The following is a 22,795-nucleotide window of genomic DNA, read 5'->3' as shown; positions in this document are numbered from 1 at the left end:
CTCATCCTGTGCTTCTTCAACCATATTATCCCCTTCAACCATATTATCCCATTCCACATCTCCCTCAGCGGGTTCAATAGCCCCTTTTCCTTTCTTGGGTTTGATGGGTTGGCTGTGAGCTAAGCCGAACAGTACTGTTGAGGTGATCTCAGTGCCCTCAATCTCAATTTCTTCTATTAAACTGACCTGGTGATCCTGAAGTATTTTGGTGATGAGAGAACCCATCCTGAGGATCTCGGTGCTTCTTTGAAATGCTCCGATTAGAAATATGGGCATATTGAGCGGCTTGTAATTCAGCATGTACCAGATGAAGCACTACTCAAAGTTGGAAGCTGAAGAGGAGGAGTTGACTTTGGGGAACAGGAAGTTGGTCAGGATATAATGGGCTTGCTTTTGAGGCTGACCCATGCAAGTGCTGGTAATTTCTCCTTTGTGGTTCTTTGGTTTACAGAATGCAACACCATAATCAACGCGCAAATACCTCTCCATAAACAAACCACGCTTTCCTCAAAGGAAATTACGATCTAAAACATGTTAATCCATAGTTTCTTCCTTCCTCCCTAAACAGAACATTCCACTGGCACCGGTCGCTCCTACCATCTCCACCGCCACTCATACTGCTACTATCTCCATGACATCCCACGTTGTTACCTCTAGTCCTACTTTCGCACCTCCTCTAGTCTTGTCGCACCTCACCCGCTCACTATATTGAAGCTGACATTCGTATCACTCAGGTTCTTCTTCCATTTGAATTCTTATAGTCTTTATGAAATTAAGCATGCTGATGTGCATATGAAAACAATCATATAGTATTTTTGTTTTAATTTTTATGCGATTATTTAAAAATGAGGGAAGTGTTTGCAATTTCAATAGTTTTTTTGTGCAATCGGAAGTTTCCAAAGTAATGGAAGTTTTGCTACCTCTCTGTTAAGGGGTTACTAATATTCTCAGGCGTAATACTATCAATGTCATCTTCCTCACTGCAACTGAATTAGAGGGGAATTAAAAGCAATGTCCGGTCCTCAGTGCTGTGACAACCCGCCCACGCTCAGTCCAACCTCCGGTGCTGGTCATGTCGAGAAATTTGCTGGTCTCGACACTTGTATTACCGACTCTTCTAACTCTAAACTCACAATTTTCTCATCTCTAATATTTTCGGTAAATGACTGCTTTTGTAACAATAATTGATGTATGTCCATTACTTTCTCTGTTTGTTCTGTTATTGTTGCGAATTTGTTTTCTTCATGTGGTTTTCAGTTATACTACTTGTTAATCTGATCAGTCTAGCTTTATTTTGCAGGATTTGAAGCTCCAAACTTAATGTATGATTTCTCTCTCTCTTTTCCCCTATTGTATAAAATAGGTTTTTCTCGTGCAAAAGAATCATCATTTGGGTCTACAATGGCTGATATATCTTTATGGTAAATGCAAGAACATGGTGCTTTAATAAATTTATATACAGAGACATGGTGTTTATGTTCCTTTTTCCTTTTTACCCTGTATAAGTGAAGACTCAAAAAGAGGCCAAGCAGATTGCTATAAGGGACTCCATATTTGCTATAACTTAAGGGTCCGAATAGAAGAACTTGAAAAAGCTTTACAAGCTCAGAAGCCTAGAATGGATGAGTATGCATCAATTATGTCCCAGCAATCTCTTGGTAATATACTTTTCTTATCTCAGTTGATAGTTTATATAACATGGTTTTGTTTCCATATTGAATTTCATAAAAAAGGATAGGCAACCTGCCATCGATGATTAGTGAAACTTAAGATTATTAATGTGCATAGTTCAAAACAGGATTAGGTTGGGGCTTGTTTTCAGTTTGGTTATTAGGATGTTTTATCATATTGCTCTGATATGTTGTGGTACTAGAGAATTTGGTGATGGCATCTACAAGCGTGTTCACAAAATTTTGGAGTATTTCCATAATTCTTTTTTGAAATTTCAGCACCTGGTATTTTTTTTATGTTGAGTGTTGCAGCTAACATAGCAGTTAGTTTTCGGTGCATGAATTATTGATGATATTGTTATTTGTAGGAATATGATTAATAGGGGATCATTGTTGTGGATATAATACCGATTTGAAGTCATACCATGCAATAATATTTGCTATGTTTTTCTCTTTCCTAGTTATTTTGAAAATAATATCTGGTTTTGTGCACTGATATTTGACTGTAAAATGTATAACCAAACATCTATTATTCTTTGCATTCTTTCTTTTTCACTTTTGGGTTCCATTTATGGTGTTGACAACATTTCAAGAAAAGGGAGGCCAAGATGTAAAAGATAATGGTGAATAAGAGGCAATGTTGTGGTATAATAAGGTTTTTGGTTTCAGAGTCGACGGTTGAAGAGGTAATCATATAGTAATAGGTGTAGGAAAATAGACAAGTCTAGGCATAGCGGAATAATAAAATTTTATCTATTTTATCTATTTCCTTTTACAAGATCTGTTAATTGTTATTTCATATAAAGAATGATAGAAAGTAATACCTTTAGTGAAGAACTATCTACCGTTGCAAACGAAGTGCCCACAACTTCTTATTATCAACTCGTGAGCAACGAACGTTTTTGTTCAACACAGAAAAGCAAAACTAATCAGTAATCAACCTTTAAAGTATAGCAATCACAATGATTGCCTCTAATAGAAATCGATACGAGATCAAAGATGGAGTAAGAAAACAAAGTAAATTAGCCGAGACGACGACGGAACGATTCCTCCTCTTCTTCTTTTATGTTGGCCGAAATCTGGGGTTAGGGAGTCTATTTATAGACTTCTCAAAACCCTAATCCCAGTTGTGTTAAGTAATTAAATAATTGGAATCTTATTCGGAATAGGATTCCTAATTAGATAATTAAATAAACACTTTACTATTATCTAAATAATAACTAATTATATCTAGATAATTATTATTAATCAAATTAATAATTAATTAATGTTAGGGATAATTAATTAGAGTTTCAATCATATAAAAAATTCTAATTAATATTATCAGATAATCCTTTAATTCAATTCACAACCATAATCAAATTATAATTATTAATCAAATTAATTTATCCCTAATTAATCTATAAATTTCGGCCCATATATACATGTCCCACTAATTACATTTTCGTCCTCCGATTCCAAGTCCCATATGCGACCCATTAGGTTCTTTATTGCCACCAGCCGTATATATCCATTAAAATTATTCATCACGATTAATTCCAACATATATATATAACGGAATACCGTCGCAAGATGTTACTAGCAGAACCTATGATATTCCCCCAGAGCAATTAAGAAGTCAGGTTAATAACTGACGTTAACCTTTCTACATTAGGTACAGTATAAACGATCCTTCATCAACTATATCCTATCGGTCAATTCCTTATAACCATGGAACGTGTCAAGGTTACATATAACGAATAGTCCGGCTTTACTTGTACAGGTTGAATTCACTCTGAAAAGATAAGTTAAATGAAATGTTCATTTCTACTCTTAACTTTATCACCTTGTAAGGATTTCAGTCAATTCACTACAAGCGGCCATTTCGATATATCTCCCACTTATCGGGAGTGACGAATGCTCAATCTGACATTAACTATTCTGCAATTACTTTGTGTGATACCCAACCCTGCTCTCACACACCCAGGCTCTCACCTGTTGGATCGTGCTCACACAGAATCAAAGTATCAGACTCCATAATCCAGAATCACTAATTAACGAATGTTTGAGTTTGAGGATTATTTATACCTACTAATGCCAATAAGATGAACAGTTGACACATTAGATAAATCAAGCCATCTGTTATCTCAAGTCGGGTTCCAATCCTAATGAACTCCTTCACCGGATCCATGTAACTGTCTAGATATCTGAATATCTAAAGCTTGTGAGATCAGCTTTCTGTCTCGACAGAAAACACTGTTACATGCAAGTCTCAATTGTAATATGTCAACCCCTATAACATATTACTTGACTTGGGTTTACTTTAAGTCTATTGGTCTATTATAAAGTACAGTCTCACTTCATGCTTGTATGAACACTTTATAACTACTTAAATAAACTTAGGGTTACTTTCTTTATGAAAGATTTGTGCCTTTATATATAGTTACATTTTAACGCTATATATCTGATTAAACAAATGATCAAATAAACAATTTATTCATTAATATCAATATCCTAAAACAATTGTCTTTAGGACACTAAACTCCAACATTCTCCCACTTGGACTAAAGCCAATTGTTTATGAAACTAATACCAGAAGAACTAAGATGTTTATCGTAAGCTCTTTATGGTAATGGCTTGGTCAACGGATCTGCAACGTTGTCCTCGGTAGGCACTTTTTCTATTCTCACATCTCCCCTGGCTATAATCTCCCTAATGAGATTATATCGCTTGAGATAATGTTTGGATGCATTATGAGACCGTGGTTCCTTTGCTTGTGCAATGGCTCCATTGTTATCACAGTACAGAGTAATGGGATTCACAATGTCAGGCACCACTCCTAGTTCTGTTATGAGCTTCCTAATCCAAATAGCCTCATTTGCCTCTTCTGAAGCTGCGATGTACTCTTATTCAGTCGACGAGAAAGCAACACTTTCTTGCTTGGAACTCTACCAACTAACTGAACCTCCATTTAGGATAAACTGGTATCCTGATTGGGATCTATAATCATTTTCATCAGTCAGATGACTAGCATCTGAATATCCTTCAATTTTCAATTCTCCGTGTCCATATATGAGGAACATGTCTTTAGTTCTTGACAACAATCCAGTGATCAAATCCTGGATTCCCTTGATATCGGCTCGTCATACTCAATGCGAACTCCACATCGGGTTTAGTGCAAAGCATGGCATACATGATCGAACCAACCGCACTGGAGTAAGGAATTACAACCATGCATTTCTTATCATTGTCCGTTTTAGGACACTGATCATTTGATAACTTGACACCATGGACCATTGGCAAGTTACCCCTTTTCGATTCATGCATGTCAAAACGCTTTAGGACTTTGTCAATATATGTAGACTGGGATAGTCCAAGCAGTCTTTCATGGAGAAATTACCCGATAACAAAACTTTTACTGATTGCAACATTGCAACATCGTTTCCCATAAGTAGTATATCATCAACATATAGTACTAAGAAAACGACTGAGCTCCCATTTATCTTCTTGTAAACACAAGCCTCTTCTGAGTTTTGTTCGAAACCAAATTGTTTTATGGTTTCATCAAAACATTTGTTCCAACTCCTAGACGCTTGCTTGAGTCCATAAATGGACCTTTGAAGTTTGCAAACCTTGATTGCATCTTTCGACGTGAAACCTTCAGGTTGCATCATGTATACATCCTCAAGCAGGTTTCCATTTAGGAAAGCTGTTTTCACATCCATTTGCCAAATCTCATAGTCAAAATGAGCGGCAATTGCAAGTAATATTCTGATGGATTTGAACATGGCTACCGGAGAGAAAGTCTCGTCATAGTCAACTCCTTGCTTTTGACGATATTCTTTCGCTACTAACCTAGCTTTGTAGGTACTAACCTTTCCATCCATGTCTGTCTTCTTCTTGAAGATCCACCTGCACCCAATGGGTTTTATCCCTTCGGGTGGATCAACCAAAGTCCACACTTAGTTAGTATACATGGAGTCCATTTCATAATTCATGTCTTCAAGCCATGCTTTAGATTCTGGACTAGCAAGAGCTTCTTCGTACGTTTCGGATTCATCGTCTAACACGGGAACAAGTTCGTTATCTCCCACTAGAAAACCATATCTAACTGGGAGTTCACAAACTCTTTGAGACCTACGAGTGGGATATGACACTTGTGTTTCATCTAGTGAAACAGGTTCGGGTTCAACTTCTTCCGCGTTTTCAACATGTGATTCCTCTCGAACTTCCTTAAGTTCAATTACGCTTCCATTTTGTGTCTCTTCCAGAAACTCTTTCTCTAGAAACACTGCGTGCTTGGATACAATTACTTTCTGATCATCTGGATGATAAAAGTAATATCACACAGTTTCCTTTGGGTATCCAATGAAGAAACACTTGTCAGATTTGGGATCTAATTTATCTGACACAATGAACATCCCCATATTCTCATGAAGGAGAAGATGGGTTTTCTACCAACGAACAGTTCGAATGGTGTGGAACTAGCGGATTTGGTTGGAACTCGGTTTAAGGTAAATAGGGCAGTTTCTAAGGCATAGCCCCAGAATGATTTCGGAAGAGATGCGGTACTCATCATGGATCGTACCATATGGAATAAGGTTCAATTTCTCCTCTCTGATACACCATTGTGTTGTGGTGTATAAGGAGGCGTCCATTATGAGCATATTCCACATTCATTTAGATAATTCATAAATTCTTCAGAAAGATATTCTCCACCTCGATCAAATCGAAGTATCTTAATAGTCTTTTCTGTTTGATTCTCAACTTCATTCTTAAAGCATCTGAACTTCTCAAAAGCTTCTGACTTGTGCTTCATCAAATAGATATAACCATATCTAGTATGATCATCTATGAAGCTAATGAAGTATCTGAATCCTCATCTTGCTTGGACTGACATAGGACCACATACATCTGAATGTATTAATCCTAGAGTGTCTGATACATGCTGACCTTTATTGCTAAAGGGTGTCTTTGTCATTTTTCCTTTTAAAACATGACTCACATGTTCCCATTGATTCACAATCAATTGAGTCTATAAGTGTAACACCCTATACGTATAAATTTTTTTAAAAAAAAAACAGATTATTCATTAGACAAAGTATTTATTAATGCTTATACTCATAGTAATATTAAACACACACATCTTAATGTGTACATATGTATTTATACACAAAGTTTACAATTTAGTCCAAAAGTTACTTAAACTACATGCTTGTGAGGAGAGGAGAGAGAATGAGATGGAACCCAGCAGACCGACCTTTCATCCATGCTATCTACAATATTTGAACTTTCTAGAAACTCGTGTTCATCTACTTCATCAACCAACTGAAAAATTTAGCGATTTATATGAGTCGCCACTCAGTGAATATAAACAATCAATGAATTACAAATCACATACACATACATACGTACAAATTCATGCATATGAAAATGATAAGCTTTTTATTAATTTTGTTGTGACACCACCAGCTAGACACTTCCCGGGATCAGGTAGCAGATAAATGGTAACACATGTATTGTTGTATAGCCTTGTAATTTCATAATTCGACCTTTCGGTCCATGTAATCAAGTAGTCCATGTAAATGACCATATAGGTCCAAGTAGTCCGTATAATCAAGTAGTCATAAGTGCCTAGACTGGTATGCCACAACCCCATTTACATTTTATGCAACATGTACACATACTTTGTATTTAAGTCATTCCATCACAAGTAATTCAATCAAGTATCAATTCACATCAACATAGCAAAACAATTCACAATATCACAAAGTATCAATTCATATCAACATTTAAATCACAACTTTAGAAGCCAAATATTCATATCATGTTTATACTCACAACTAAGCCGCTAGCTTCCTTGACGGTGACTTGTACCTTCCTCCGGAATATCTTCAAAGGTTTGAGTACCTATAAATATAGTTTAACATATAATTAAGGGAAAAGTACAAAAATAAACCTTGTGGTTACACCTGTTTTCGAACAACACTCATGTGGTTTAAAAGTTTGCAAAATGGTACCATGTACTTCATTCTGTTAGCAAACACATACAAAATTGACTAACGGTGTTAAAAGTCAAAGGGAAAAGAGTAAATTTGGTCCTTATATTTATTTATTTTATAAATTATCCTCCTTTATTATCTAATTATCACAAATAAACCCCAAACTAAAAATTAAAAATCAAATACACTATCTTCTCCATCTCTTTAATTTCTTATTTTTGTTATTCTTTCTCTCTCTTCTCTCTTTCCTCTTTATTAATTTCTCTTCTAAAAATCAATTGAATTTGAATGTATTTGCTTTGATTTCTCTTTTTACAATAGGTATAAACCATAAACAGTAACTAAAGCCATCTTCAAGCAAACACAACTACAACTACTTTGATAGTTTTCCTTCTCCACTTCCCGTCTTTCGCTAGTTTGGATTCTTCCTTTTCTTTTTCAAATCAATACGAATCCGTATCTCTTTGACTTCAATATGTTTGATTTAGATGATGGCTTCACAATCGACAGCTACAGAATTCCATGGCTTTTTTGGATCCAAATCCTAATCTTCTTCCTCCTTATTCTCCTCCTCTTCTCTTTTAGTGCTTTCACTTCAGATCTCCTTGATAATAACACTAACAACATCATCTATTCTTCTTCCGCTTCTCCGTCTTCAGTTGGCGGCCTTTCCATTTCTCATACTTTTCTGAACAATGGAGTTTTCAAGCACAATACTACCTCGATTCTCGCTAATGGCTCCCAGCGCCGTAACCAGGAAACCGTCCACTTCCCATTTCTCTATTTTTGCGATCTTTTCTAGATTTTTTTTTGTCTGTTTGAGTTCTTATTTCAATCCAATTCAACTGTTAGAAAACTGTAATCTCCACGTTAGGTGTCCTATTTTTAGGCATCCAGCAAGTAGCTGTACAGTTTATGAATTTATATTTTAATTGCTGTGAAAATATTATATGTTTTAAGGGCGTCGTATTGATTGTTGAATCTGTTTGATAACGAAGGAATTGTTGCTAATATTTGAAGGAATTTTAAAAAGAGAAATCAAAGCAAACACATTCAAATTCAATTGATTTTAGGGAGAGAAATTAATAAAGAGGAGAGAGAGAAAAGAGAGAGAAACAAGAACAAAAATAAGAAATTAAAGAGATGGAGAAGATGATGTATTTGATTTTTTTAATTTTTATTTTGGGATTTATTTGTGATAATTAGATAATAAAGGGGGTTAATTTATAAAATAAATAAATATAAGGACCAAATTAACTCTTTTCCCTTTGACTTTTAACACCGTTAGTCAATTTTGTATGTGTTTGCTAACGGAATGAAGTACATGGTACCATTTTGCAAACTTTTAAACCACATGGGTGTTGTTCGAAAACAGGTGTAATCACAAGGTTTATTTTTGTACTTTTCCCTATAATTAAAGAGACATCATTCTTTATTTACCAAATTTGATTTTCTTATTCTTCTTTTATTCCATAAACTTCAAGATCAAATAATATTCCTCAATAACCCGTTAATACCAAAAACCTTGTAACTCTCTCTATACTAGACCAACTGACCCAATTCTTATTTTGTTATACTCCTGACTCATATATGAAAATCATATTAAAATTTTATAATATTTTCAGAACCACCCGATTTATGGCAAAATTTCTTTTGAAGTCTTATCTCAGCATCAACTCGCCTGTACCAGTTTTGCTAATTTACTCATAACTTAAAACGTATAACTTCTATTACTATGATTGTTTTTGGTAAGAAAACTAGACATACAGAGGTATAATATATCCAAATATCAGAATTTTAGGAGCTCTAAATAATTTATAGTAAAATTTACAACCTAACCCTGTTTCAGCACCTAAGCAACACAGCACACCTACACTTACTTAGTGCGTTTCTCACTACTTACTTATTCAATACTAACCAAACTTTATAGGGGCTTACCCAATACATAAAGGATCAATTTTCATTTTTATACCTTCCTCAAATTCAAAACCTAAGATGTCCCAAACTATACAAAAAGAAACAAATTAAGTACAGATTTCAGATTAGACCTAGTCTGATTGATACTACCATATCTCATACTATACTTACCCAAATAGCATGAAACGCATTTTGGGGTTTACCTAAGACATAGACTCAAAAATTTCTCTTCTTCAATTTCCTCAAAATCAGCTTCTAGAAATATGAAATAATTTGTGCAAAAAGATGTCTAAGCATACCTTTCTCTTCTTCTACCACTTCTTCTTCTTCTCTTTTTCTTCACTTTCTCTCTCCTAAAAATGTTTCTCTCACTAAATTTCTGGAGAATTTCATATGATCATCCATTATATGATCTATCTACAAACTTATCTTTGTGGTTTGGATAAATTTCCTCATTTACCCATACATATATCTAGTTATGACCCTTTTATCACCACTATCATTATTATTATTATTATTATTATTATTATTATTATTATTAGATCTGAAATTATATAATATATTATTTAGATTAAAATTTTAACAATTTATATTTAAGTCCCTATACTTTTAGGATCATTCAATTTAGTCCATATACTTTAAAACACACTTACACATCTATTTCATATACTTTCACTTATCCTAATATTGTTATTTATATATATTCAATGATATAATGACATGTAAAATGAAAATATTATCTTCTAATGTTTCTACTAATCTCATGTAATGTATATGTCTGTATGAAATGAAATGCACAAAATTGGGATGCTACAATAAGCCCATCTTGATGTAGCTTAAGCATGTGTCTCTGGTTTATATGGCCTAAACGACAATGCCACAAGTAAGTTGAATTATCTAGTCTAAGTCTTTTGGTATTAATTGTGAAATCAGAAACTTTATCATTCAAAATATAAATCCCATTCAATGATATTCCTGAAAAATAGAAAACGTTGTTTCTATAAAATTCGCAATTATTGTTCTTAATTGAAACATGAAAGCCATCATCAACTAGACAACTAATAGAAATAATGTTACGAGACATCTCTGGAACGTACAAACAGTTCCTTAATTCTATTACAAGTCCTGATGGTAGACGTGGATCATAATCTCCAATCGCGAATGCGGCAACCCTTGCACCATTTCCAACTCGCAGATTCATGTCTCCTTTCTTCAATTCCCTAGTCTGCTTTAGTTCCTGCATATTCATACAAATATGAGATCCACATCCGATATCCAATACCCAAGATTCAGACTGCGAAATTGAGTTAATTTCAATATAGAACATACCAGAAGTTGAAACACCATTCTTTCCCTTCTTGAGAGAAGCTATGTACTCCTTGCAATTTCTCCTCCAATGCCCATCTTTACCACAGAAGTGGAATTCTCCTTTGGGCTTCTTGACTTGCTTTCCTTTGCCTGGGCTGGCTTGCTTCCCTTGTTCTTCTTGGGATATTTTGGATTGGGAAAAATCCCTTTCCTCTTATTTGATCCCTCAATCACAAGAGCGGGTATCACCTTATCTTTCTTCAAGTTGGGCTCAATAGTCTTGAGCATATTGGCAAGCTCTTCAAGAGAGGTATGTAAGTCATTCATCTGGTAGTTCATGGTGAACTGGGAATAACTTTCTGGGAGGGATGTAAGAAGTAAGTCCACACTTAGTTCATGATCCATCGTGAAGCCAATACTAGAAAGTTTAGTGATATAGCCAATCATCTTGACACAATGTGTCATAACAGATGTGCCCTCTTGCATCCTGCAGCGAAACAACAGTTTCGATATCTCAAAACGTTCACAACGAGTCTGTTTCCCGAACAGCTCTTTCAAAATAGAATAGGAATCCATCTCCTCATGTTGCCTTTGCAGATCTGGTGTCATTGATGCAAGTATGATGCACCCCGCGTGTTCATCATTAGATTTATGCTTCTGATAGGCATCAATCTCTTCAATGGGTGCATCATCGGCCGGAAGAGTGGGTATCGACGTATCCAATACATACCCTATCTTTTCGAACTTCAAAACAATTTTGAGGTTACGAAACCAGTCGGCGAAGTTTGAACCATTCAATTTGTTATCGGTAAGGATATTTCTTAGATCGGTTTTCGACATGATTGTTTTTAGAGTACGATTTGTTAATAAACTGAGAGTGAGAAAAGTGACGGATGTTGTTCATTTGTTTAATTCATTTACAATTTAAATACGTTGGACTTTTATGTTTTTAAATTGCTCCCACTATTTTATCAAATTAATAACCTTCTATATTAATTCGAAGGATATTCACAAATCCCTTAGTGAGCTAGAATCCTAACTCCTGAAATTTCACATTGAGTTTGCTCAACAAGCTAGTTTCATTCATTAGGTAGATTCATGTAATCAATCACATCAAACATGTGACTTCTAGGTTGTTGGGTTACTAACCACATTAGTAACTGATATGTGTCGTTTATCAATCCCAACCATATTGCCTATTAGATTAGAACAACATGAGTTTGCTCATCCAATTATTCTAGCCTAATTTAAGCATTACCCCATATTCGTGAAAACGATTTTTCGATAATTCAGGTGTTACCATAAGACCCCGAGCTTGAGTTTGCTCAACAACCCAAAGGCCCCCAGTACTGCCGGTTGAACTATAATATTAGGGAGGGGCAACCGATTTTAATAACTTGTTTATTTACTTAACTTTTAATTAGTGAGAGATTTTATTTAAGTCTCATAATCTAACCTAGTCTTGATTTGCTTTAGCATACATCAGACACTCATACATTCAACATTGACAATTATGGAAATATCTCTAAGTTTATTCCGTTGAGCCAGAAACGGAATAAAGGGTCACCCTAGGAAAATACTAACTATTACATATTTCTCTTTGGGTCCTCCGTCTTCTCCTTGGTGCCTTGAATTACAACAATATTCAATTTCTAAGAAACTTCAATTTATTTGAAGGGATTTGGATGAGAAGAGAAATACAATAGAGAGTAAGAGAAGGCAAGACACGCAGGTCCTATTTAAAATATCAAAAGACTGAATAACTATTATAGAAGGTCTAATATGTCCATAACGCCAAACATGCAAAGACTAAATTAAATTTAATTTAATTTGTTGATTACATAAACTATTTATGTAATATTTGAGTTAATCAAATTAACAATTTAAATTAATTTACATCCCATTTTAATCTTGTCAATTTTTTATCCTTTATATTTAATCTAATCAAATTGTAGCAAGTACATATTAGATTAATATAACATGTACAAAATCAGTATTATGCATACCCTAATTAATTCGTATAATTCATTTAACGCTTTGAATTACTTATATCAAATATTTAGGTAAAACAAACTTTTAAATAAATTGATTTTGATAATAAAAATAAATTATTATATTCTGAAACATATATATGTATTTATATTTAAAACGGGTCTGTTATAAAAAAACCTTTTAAAATCGGTACCACTTATCGGGTCGGGCCGATTCAATCGGACCGACCCCTTCCTCGCAACAGTTGCTGCCGTAGGGCAGCAGCAAGCAGCAAGGCGTTCCTGCCTCAGCGGTAGCAGTGTCCCGCCGCTGCTGGTTGCTGCCGCAAGGCAGCAACCAGCCGCAATAGCGGTTCGGGGTTGCTGCCTCGCGACAGCGACCCCGAACAGCTATTCGATACATTTTTTTTAATATATATATATAATTGTTTTAAAACAGTTCCAAAACAATTTTCAGAATATCAGTTTTTATCTTTTAGATTTAATAAAACAAAACGTTTTAATTATCTAACTATAAAACCTTTAATATTTTGTTTAAATGATTATCAACCGAAATAATCAGGAACTATGCATAATCAGTTTTAATTAACAAGTAATCAAAACTTATTTATCTTTAGATTAATTAAACTAACCGATTAATTAATTAACCTAACAATAAATCTATTCAATCCGATTGAAAACTCTTTTATTTGCATATATGAAATAACAGATTAACATAGGCTCTAATACCAATGTAGGAAAATAGACAAGCCTAGGCGTAGCGGAATAATAAAATTTTATCTATTTTATGTATTTCATTTTTCAAGATCTGTTATTTGTTATTTCATATAAAGAATGATAGAAAGTAATACCTTTAGTGAAGAACTATCTACCGTTGCAAACGAAGTGCCCACAACTTCTTATTATCAACTCGTGAGCAACGAGCGTTTTTGTTCAACACATAAAAGCAAAACTAATCAGTAATCAACCTTTAAAGTATAGCAATCGCAATGATTGCCTCTAACAGAAATCGATACGAGATCAAAGAGGGAGTAAGAAAACAAAGTAAATTAGCCGAGACGACGACGGAACGATTCCTCATCTTCTTCTTTTGTGTTGGCTGAAATCTGGGGTTAGGGAGTCTATTTATAGACTTCTCAAAACCATAATCCCAGTTGTGTTAGATAATTAAATAATTGGAATCTTATTCAGAATAGGATTCCTAATTAGGTAATTAAATAAACACTTTACTATTATCTAAATAATAACTAATTATATCTAGATAATTATTATTAATCAAATTAATAATTAATTAATGTTAGGGATAATTAATTAGAGTTTCAATCACATAAAAACTTCTAATTAATATTATTAGATAATCCTTTAATTCAATTCACAACCATAATCAAATTATAATTATTAATCAAATTAATTTATCCCTAATTAATCTATAAATTTCGGCCCATATATACATGTCCCACTAATTACATTTTCGTCCTCTGATTCCAAGTCCCATATGCGACCCATTAGGTTCTTTATTGCCACTAGCCGTATATATCCTTTGAAATTATTCATCACGATTAATTCCAACATATATATAACGGAATACCGTCGCGAGCTATTACTAGCAGAACCTATGATATTCCCCCAGAGCAATTAAGAAGTCAGGTTGATAACTGACGTTAACCTTTCTGCATTAGGTACAATATAATATGATCCTTCATCAACTACATCCTATCGGTCAATTCCTTATAACCATGGAACGTGTCAAGGTTACATATAACGAAGAGTCTGGTTTTACTTGTATAGGTTGAATTCACTCTGAAAAGATAAGTTAAGTGAAATGTTCATTTCTACTCTTAACTCTATCACCTTGCAAGGATTTCAGTCAATTCACCACAAACGGCCATTTGGATATATCTCCCACTTATCGAGAGTGACGAATGCTCAATCTAACATTACTTTGTGTGATACCCAACCCTGCTCTCACACACCCCAGGCTCTCACCTGTTGGATCGTGCTCGCACAGAATCAAAGTATCAGACTCCATAATCCAGAATCACTAATTAACGAATGTTTGAGTCTGAGGATTAGTTATACCTACTAATACCAATGAGATGAACAGTTGACACATTAGATAAATCAATCCATCTGTTATCTCAAGTCGGGTCCCAATCCTAATGAACTCCTTCACCGGATCCATGTAACTATCTAGATATCTGAATATCTAAAGCTTGTGAGATCAGCTTTCTGTCTCGACAGAAAACACTGTTACATGCAAGTCTCAACTGTAATATGCTAACCCCTATAACATATTACTTGACTTGGGTTTACTTTAAGTCTATTGGTCTATTATAAAGTACAGTCTCACTTCATGCTTGTATGAACACTTTATAACTACTTAAATAAATTTAGGGTTACTTTCTTTATAAAAGATTTGTGCCTTTATATATAGTTACATTTTAGCGCTATATATCTAATTAAACAAATGATCAAATAAACTCTAACAATAGATCTGTATTTGCAGTGGTTTTTCTTAATGCTAATTATGTACTTACATTTTATGCTCTATATTTTTAGGGGTAAAATTCGCTTTCAACTGTAGAAACAAGGAAAAACCATATGAGGAGTACACTTTCACAGTTCGCCATGAAAATGAAACATACACTTATAAGTACTGCCCAAGTTTTGTTTATGTTAGTGCTGAATTATATGCATTATTAAGTCTCATTTTATTCAGTCATGGTTTCCAGTGTTGGATTGTGATCCCCACTCGAATGACACCAAAGAGTGGATGGATGAACTGAATAGAACCAATTGGTTATTCAAATTTGTCAGATTGGTGAGAGAGAAGTTTCAAGAAGTTGCATCACTTGGTAATGCCTTTACCTTGCATCCTGCTTCACTTGGTTCCATTTTAACAAATGAAATAAACATAGAAAGTATATGCTTTCAACAACCATAAAAATGTAGTTTAGTTGATGAGTTCCAATCTTTTTGTTTTCATAAAATAGTCTTTTATTATATGCTAGGAATTTTCCTCGATCAACAAGTCTCCAAAAGACTGCTACAATATCTGCATATATAGATGCCCTGAAGAAACTTCACATAAAGTGTGTAGAATAATTAGTATACGTTGTTTCATCACCACAATGCTTAAAACCCAGCTTATATTACTTATTGTGTGTCGAGTTGAGTTTATTTATTTTTTCATTTTATTAAGTTCAATTCAGTTACTCGGTTCCTATGAAGCACCCACACTTCTAATAGTAAAAGCTCTTTCTCATTCCCTTTCTCTGCACACAGATATCTGTTTCATGTTTGTTAATACGGAGAAATTTATGTGCGTGGTTTTACAGGTAAAGAAAATTAAGGACGTGCATGGTTTATGGACACGGTATCTCTTTTCAAGCCACCAAATGTGGAATTAAGAGTGGCTTTGAATTCATAAAAAGTGAAAAATGGTTCTCATGAATTGACTATAAATCCTAAATTGAAAGAGAAGGCTTTACAAATCAGTTCTTATTTGGTTTGTTTCTTCAATTAACACCCTTATTTCATTCTCTCTCTCTGTTTCATTAACAAAAATCTCTGAAGAAAATCCTACAAATTGGGTAATTTTGTTCATTTAAAATCAACCTGTTTGGCTTATATCTGCTACTTCTGGCCTTCTACTATTTCTTTTAGTATATGTATATCCAAGCTAACCTTTTTGTTTCATTCTTTGGATAGTTGCAATCCTATGTTATTGTCAAAAGGCCTTTTGTGAGAAATGATCTGGATGTTGATTCGGTAGTTGATGATATCTTTACATGGTTAGCGGTTTCTTGCTTTTTCTTATTTAGATTTTGTATATGCTTTTTCTCAAATATTGAGGTAAGTTGTTACTTTATGTTTAAAAATGCACTTGTCCTTTGAGCAAAATGTTGGAGCTCTATACCCTTCAAAGATGAAAATAAAGAGAGGAAGCTTTATGTATGGGAAATAGCTCTATATGATATAATTGAAATGTTTAGGGAGTTGTGAAATTTGAAATTGAGGAGACTTTAGGGACAGGAAATAGCTCTATATGATATTAATTAAATGCTCAGGAAATTGTGAATTTTGAACTTTGGAATTCTATTTTACAAATGTGCCTAATGTTCTCTCGTATCGTATTGCTACATTTTGATTGACTTTTAAATTATGCTTTCTTCCCGGGTAAATTTCACCCATGGTGTACAACCTTTATCCCATTTCACAGTTTGTTGTACAACCTTCAATTTGTCTCACTAATATGTACGAACTTAGTGGTGACCTCCCACTATGGTGTATAGCCGGTGAAAATGACCGGTCAACGCCAGTCAACGCGTCACCTCACCATTTTTCAACTTTAATTAAATCCACTCCATATACAATTACCAAAATACCCTTTACCAAAAAAAATTAAAATACACTCTCTCTCTTTCCCATGGCTCCTTTCTCTCTCTAACCATTCTCCTTCTCTAACTCCTCTCTCTCTCTCTAACAGTAGCCATTTTCACCATTATTTTTATAAAAATCTTTCTTTAATTAATACCTATAAGCCTTTAAATCTCACTTATATGTACTGTTCTAAAGCCAATTTCATAGATTTTCAATATGCCTACTCTTTTTTTTTTTTTTTCCTCCTCTTATTCACTTCAAAACCTTCCATGAAAGATGGTAGCTCCAATTCCTTCTATTTGGAAATGGGCAATCAGCTTAATCTCTTACTCGTGCTGCAATCGGGTCGTTTTTCTCATTCTCTCGGAACCCGAACAAGCTAGTTGGGAGTCAACGTCGAGGGAAAACTTCTTTTGTTGAGCACCGGACTTTTCTTCATCTTTACCATAGTTTCCACCGTCTTTGGATATTTCTTATTAAGATTTCACTTGAAGATTGTTTACTTTTGTTCAGACTTTTCTAATCTCATTTGATGCCCCTGTATCTGAATTCTCATCTTATTATTTGATTAAATTTTTACTGTTATTATGGGGTATACATTCTTTTTCTGTTTCCAGGGACTTGCCATATTTGCTTTCAATAATCAACGTTTCAACTCCAAAACCCTGCGTGAAGTTCTTAGTCTGGGTCCAACATTTATGGTGATGAAGTGGAAAAGAGGGAAGAAAGGGAGGTAGAGAGAGCAATGTTGATGGAGAGGTGGAAGAAAGGATATAAATGTTATTTTATGTTAAAGTGGTCAAATATTGACTTTTGACTGGTCAAACAGCTGACATGGCATGTTGACTTTCGTGTTGGCCGGTCATTTTCACCTGCTGTACACCATAGTGGGAGGTCACCCATAAGTTCGTACATATTAGTGAGACAAATTAAAGGTTGTACACCAAAGTGTGAAATAGGGTAAATGTTGTACACCATAGATGAAATTTACCCCTTTCTTCCCATTATAATTTTTCTTAATAAGATTAATATATTGGAAACTCGTGGATCCACTATACTCTCTTGTTTGAATTATCACAGTACATATATTCTAAATGGTTAAGTGTGGTTGTTTATTTAGTTTAATAGTCATACAAACACATGATAGTCATAATTTTGGGACAAAGTAAAAATACAAATATGATAGAAGTTTAGAAGCTACAACATCAGTAGCATTATAGTTTAGAGGCAGTGAATGTATTTTATCCAGTTAATTGGCTTTGTAAAATATCTGTAGATTAGAACCATTATTTGTAAAGCACTCAAAAATAGCATTTTGGTATATTTGATGATGGCCTTTTATGGAGCAGTCATAAGTTAAAAACTTAAAAGGGACTGCAGAGTTCAAAACTGAACATTTTTTTTATTTATCATAATTTGTAATTTGTTCATCGTGGGACAGGTAGCATTGGCAAAGCAAAGGGTTGATGAAAACCTTTATTCTTAGATGGTACAGAGAGAATGTTAATTGATTTTGTAAATTAATTAAGTTAGGATTTGATTGAACTTTAATCTTTAGATTTGGAATCTATTGTTATGAATTATAATTATGGCATAGTTAATTCAAAATAATCAATTAACTAGTTACCTTGTGCCTCAAAATAATCAATTCGACATGATATTTGGTCGTCTTCAATGGCTTACTGCCAGATGGAGATCACATTCTTATGTCAACAAGGTGCTTGTTTAGTTGTAAGTTTATTTCTTTATCTTATTCGAATAATTTTTAGATAATAGTTAACACAGAATATGCAAATAGGGATTATATTTCTTGTTAATTCGGGAAATGAATAATTCAGGTTAGCGAGAAGCTGGAGAGTTGGGGATGTCAAATAAGAACCGACTGTAAGGTACAATCCGTTTCGATTCACTATAACGGCGAGCATTATTAGTGGTATTGTGCTCTTTTACCTTCTATTGATGTTATTTGTCTAGCTTCAGTACTAAAATTTCTCAGTGCTTTAGCAGGTTGGACAATTTTCTAGAAGAAATCTACAGTGGGTGTATAATGGCTGTTCATGCCCCTAATGCATTGAAATAACTAGGAGACAAAGCAACCTGTAATTAAAAAAGAGTACTTGATGCAACTATGTTTTGCTCTACTGCTTACTTGCAACAAATAGTTCTTCAAAGTAGGAAATCTTCTTTGAACTTGAATTTCAGTGAAATCTTCCTGGACCGTGATAAGAAGTTTATGCCACAAAACTCAGCAGTTTGGAGCACATTGAATATCCTGGGAAGTACAGACAATAATGTATGCCTGACATACTGTTTGAATGTGCTGCAAGTTTGTAACTTGTTACCTTAATGAAAATGAAAGCTACCGTAATATTGATGGTTTGTAACATTTTGTTAAGCAAAACTTTTATAGGCCACTATGCTCTTTCAAATTCTTTTCTTCTTCTTTTCTCTTATATCACTACCCTTATTGTTTTATGTTTACATTTGTAACAGCGGCATGTAATTATAATCTCATCCATTCAATGTGATTTGGTTATTTAATATTAAAATATCATAAAAAGGCTCGTATAATTATAAATGATTTAGGTCTGATCAGTCTTTTGGATGAACATGCATATAATTATTAGAAGGAATTACAAAGAAAATCATATTTGGTTTTTTCTTGTACAGACCATTATCTATGTATGGCTTTTCTCATATATGAACTTGAAAATATTGAGTCTATTTGTGATTATCCTGTAAATTTCTCTAACTATTAAGGTCATTATATGCTAATGAATTACCAAATTGGGTAAACAAAACTTTCATATCCTAAGCTAACTACAAAAAAAGTACAAGTGCTAGTTTCGAATGAGAACACTAATTGATGCAAAGTTCTTAGGATATATATGAGAGTTCCTTAGAGATTGTTTGGATGATGGTATTTGAAGGTACGTGAGGGTGAATTTTGGGTGATTTTCCTTGCACTCCAAATTGGAGGAGAATCATGGTACATGTCTTTTTCTTCCAAAATTACTCTTTTCCTTTATTTTATTTATATAAATAATATAATATAAGAGTAACTTTATATATAACTACATTATTAAATCATCACTTATCTTACTTTAATTGCACTTCCTCCAAACGAGGCTTTAATAATCTATGAATTCCATTAATGCATGATAGCATAATATTAGTTACAAGTAAATAGTAACTATATCTTACCCAATATTGAAGATTATAATTTTTATGATATTTAAAAATAAATTTATCATCTTGGGTGTTAATGTGCATTAAAATGCAAAAAACATTGTTTTTAACCATTGTCATTATGGTTATTCATTCTTAAAAATTCATTATGATATTTATTGCAATAGTAATCTTTATGGTTATGACCGTTATATATGGTATTATTAAAGCAAGCACGATTAAAATTCTATTATGAATTTGTTTTGCATATAATATTTACTTGGTTTTATCCTTTGACTAAGTTCATTCTAGAGTCAAGGACTAACGTGAAGAAATTACTAAGTTGATTCCAAGATGAACTAAAAATTCTATAAAGAAACATTGCATCATACATGATATTTGTTAACAAGGCCAATGCAAACAGTTTTTCGCCATGAAGTCTGTTCCATGGATCAAGCCATTGACCCTTAAGGTAAATGAATATAGCTTTTATGTCTTACCACAATCTTTTAATAATGGACAGAGTATGTCCCACTTTTGGAGTTCTTTCAGTACTAACACAAGTGCTCCGATTAAGGATTTTTTCACAAGTTATCAAGTTTAAACCTCTCTTATCCATACACACGTTTTATTATTATCCATATTTATTTTATCTTTAAACTATGGTCTTTTTCTAGGGAACTTTATAGTATTGTCAATTATTATAAAGATTTGCTTATTTAATGAAGATTATGAAATACAAATATATATTTCTTTTTATAGATGAGATACAAATATTTAATTCTGCATCTTTTCTTAAAAAAAAAAAAAAGTTAAGAGCAAATATTTTTAGAAAAATATAGTTTAATAAGGATATTTTTATTTGTTAAAAAGGATTTTTATTTTGGTAAATATCTTATTCACATTCACTTAGGATATATTTTTAGCTTGTTTAGACCAATAAAAATAAAATATATAAAAGTATCTAAGGATCTTGGAGTGAAGAAGCTTCTGGTTGAGTCCGATAACCAAGAAGCAGTTAAGATGATTTCTGAGGGCAAGTCTGTCTGTCGGAATAGCTCGAATATTATTAAAGGCATTAAAAGGATTGGCTCCTCCTTCGAGTCCATTAAGTTTTCTCATATTTATAGGGAGCAGAACCGCGTCGCGGACCGTCTTGCGTTGGAAGGGCATTCTGGTTTGTTGGGCCTTTCTACCTTTTCTTCCCCTGCGGTCTTCATTTCGTCCTTGATCTTTGAGGATGTGGTGGGGGTCAGTTTTCCTAGGCTGATCCCGGGTTGATCTGTTTCGTTTTGTTTTTTTCCTTTCATTTTCTACCAAAAAATAGTAATATTTTTAAATATAAAATTATAATTCAAGAACTAAAATGTAAAATATTAGATATATCGGTTTTTATCAGATGAACTTTAATGACTATGTTGTATTTGGTTATACGCCGTTAGATCTAGGTTTATTAAAATTTTAGGGTGGGAGCGGGACCGATCCTGGGTCTAGGCCCAGGGTGCGCCGGCCTAGGGCCCATAGCTAGAGGGGGTCCAAAAAAAATTTAAAGTGATAAATAAATATATTATGTTTTAAGGGGCCGTTTGTTTTAGTGTTTCAGGAAAAGGTAAATGAATGAGTTTCATTCATTTTGTTGGTGTTTGTTTTATCAATTCAATCATTCCCTTTACACACTTTTAGTTTTGAGTTTACCCCTAACTCATCAAATCTCATTCCCCCCCAAACCCCTAAGGTTTTCCATTCGCTTTCCACATTCTCTCACTAATTTAAACATCTACTATCTTTATAAAATTTTATTTTAGTCTCTATTTTGTTTTCAATTTTTATTTTGGTCCATATATTTATTTATTTTTATTTTTTTAATCCTTGGATTAATTTCACTTTTGATTCTTATACTTATATATTATTTATTTATTCTCAAAAAATATTTTTGACTAATTTTTACTTTTTTTATTTTTATTTTGATCCTTATATTTTTTTATTTATACTTTTTTATCCCTAGACTAATCTCACTTTTGATCCTTATACTTATTTGTTTTTATTTTTTATCCTCAAAAATAATTTTGACAAATATTTTTCTTTTATCATATCATACGGTTTTGGTACTTATTTTTAATTATTTTAAAATAATTATTTTCTTTTTAAAATAAAATATTTATGTATTTTCTTTGATTTATTTTATTTCTGTGATTAATTTATTAATGTAGACAGATGTATGTATAGAAATTAAAGGGAATCATGGGTATATCATTCCCTTTGTGGAACTAAAATAAATAGAGAAGTCAATTCAGGGTCATTCCATTTCTTTCCCCTTGTTTCCCTTTCTTGTTTCCATTCCGTTACCCATGTGCGAACCAAATGCCCCCTAAGTATA

The 22,795-nt window shown here is 33.4% G+C and overlaps 1 long non-coding RNA gene and 1 pseudogene across 1 annotated transcript; one reads left to right on the top strand and one right to left on the bottom strand.

Moving 5' to 3' along the window:
- Positions 1-381: 381 nt before the first annotated feature.
- On the top strand, positions 382-17,987 carry LOC136218291 (kinetochore protein SPC25 homolog; annotated as a pseudogene).
- Positions 6,840-9,942, bottom strand: LOC136207194 (uncharacterized). Its single transcript, XR_010676610.1, has 3 exons — positions 9,868-9,942; positions 7,491-7,559; positions 6,840-6,977 (listed from the first exon to the last, which is right to left on the bottom strand). It is a non-coding gene; the product is annotated as an uncharacterized lncRNA (long non-coding RNA).
- Positions 17,988-22,795: the final 4,808 nt, after the last annotated feature.

The sequence above is a fragment of the Euphorbia lathyris genome, chromosome 1, assembly GCF_963576675.1.
Source record: "Euphorbia lathyris chromosome 1, ddEupLath1.1, whole genome shotgun sequence".
NCBI lineage: Eukaryota > Viridiplantae > Streptophyta > Magnoliopsida > Malpighiales > Euphorbiaceae > Euphorbia > Euphorbia lathyris.
This window is presented reverse-complemented; position numbering and strand designations above follow the sequence as displayed.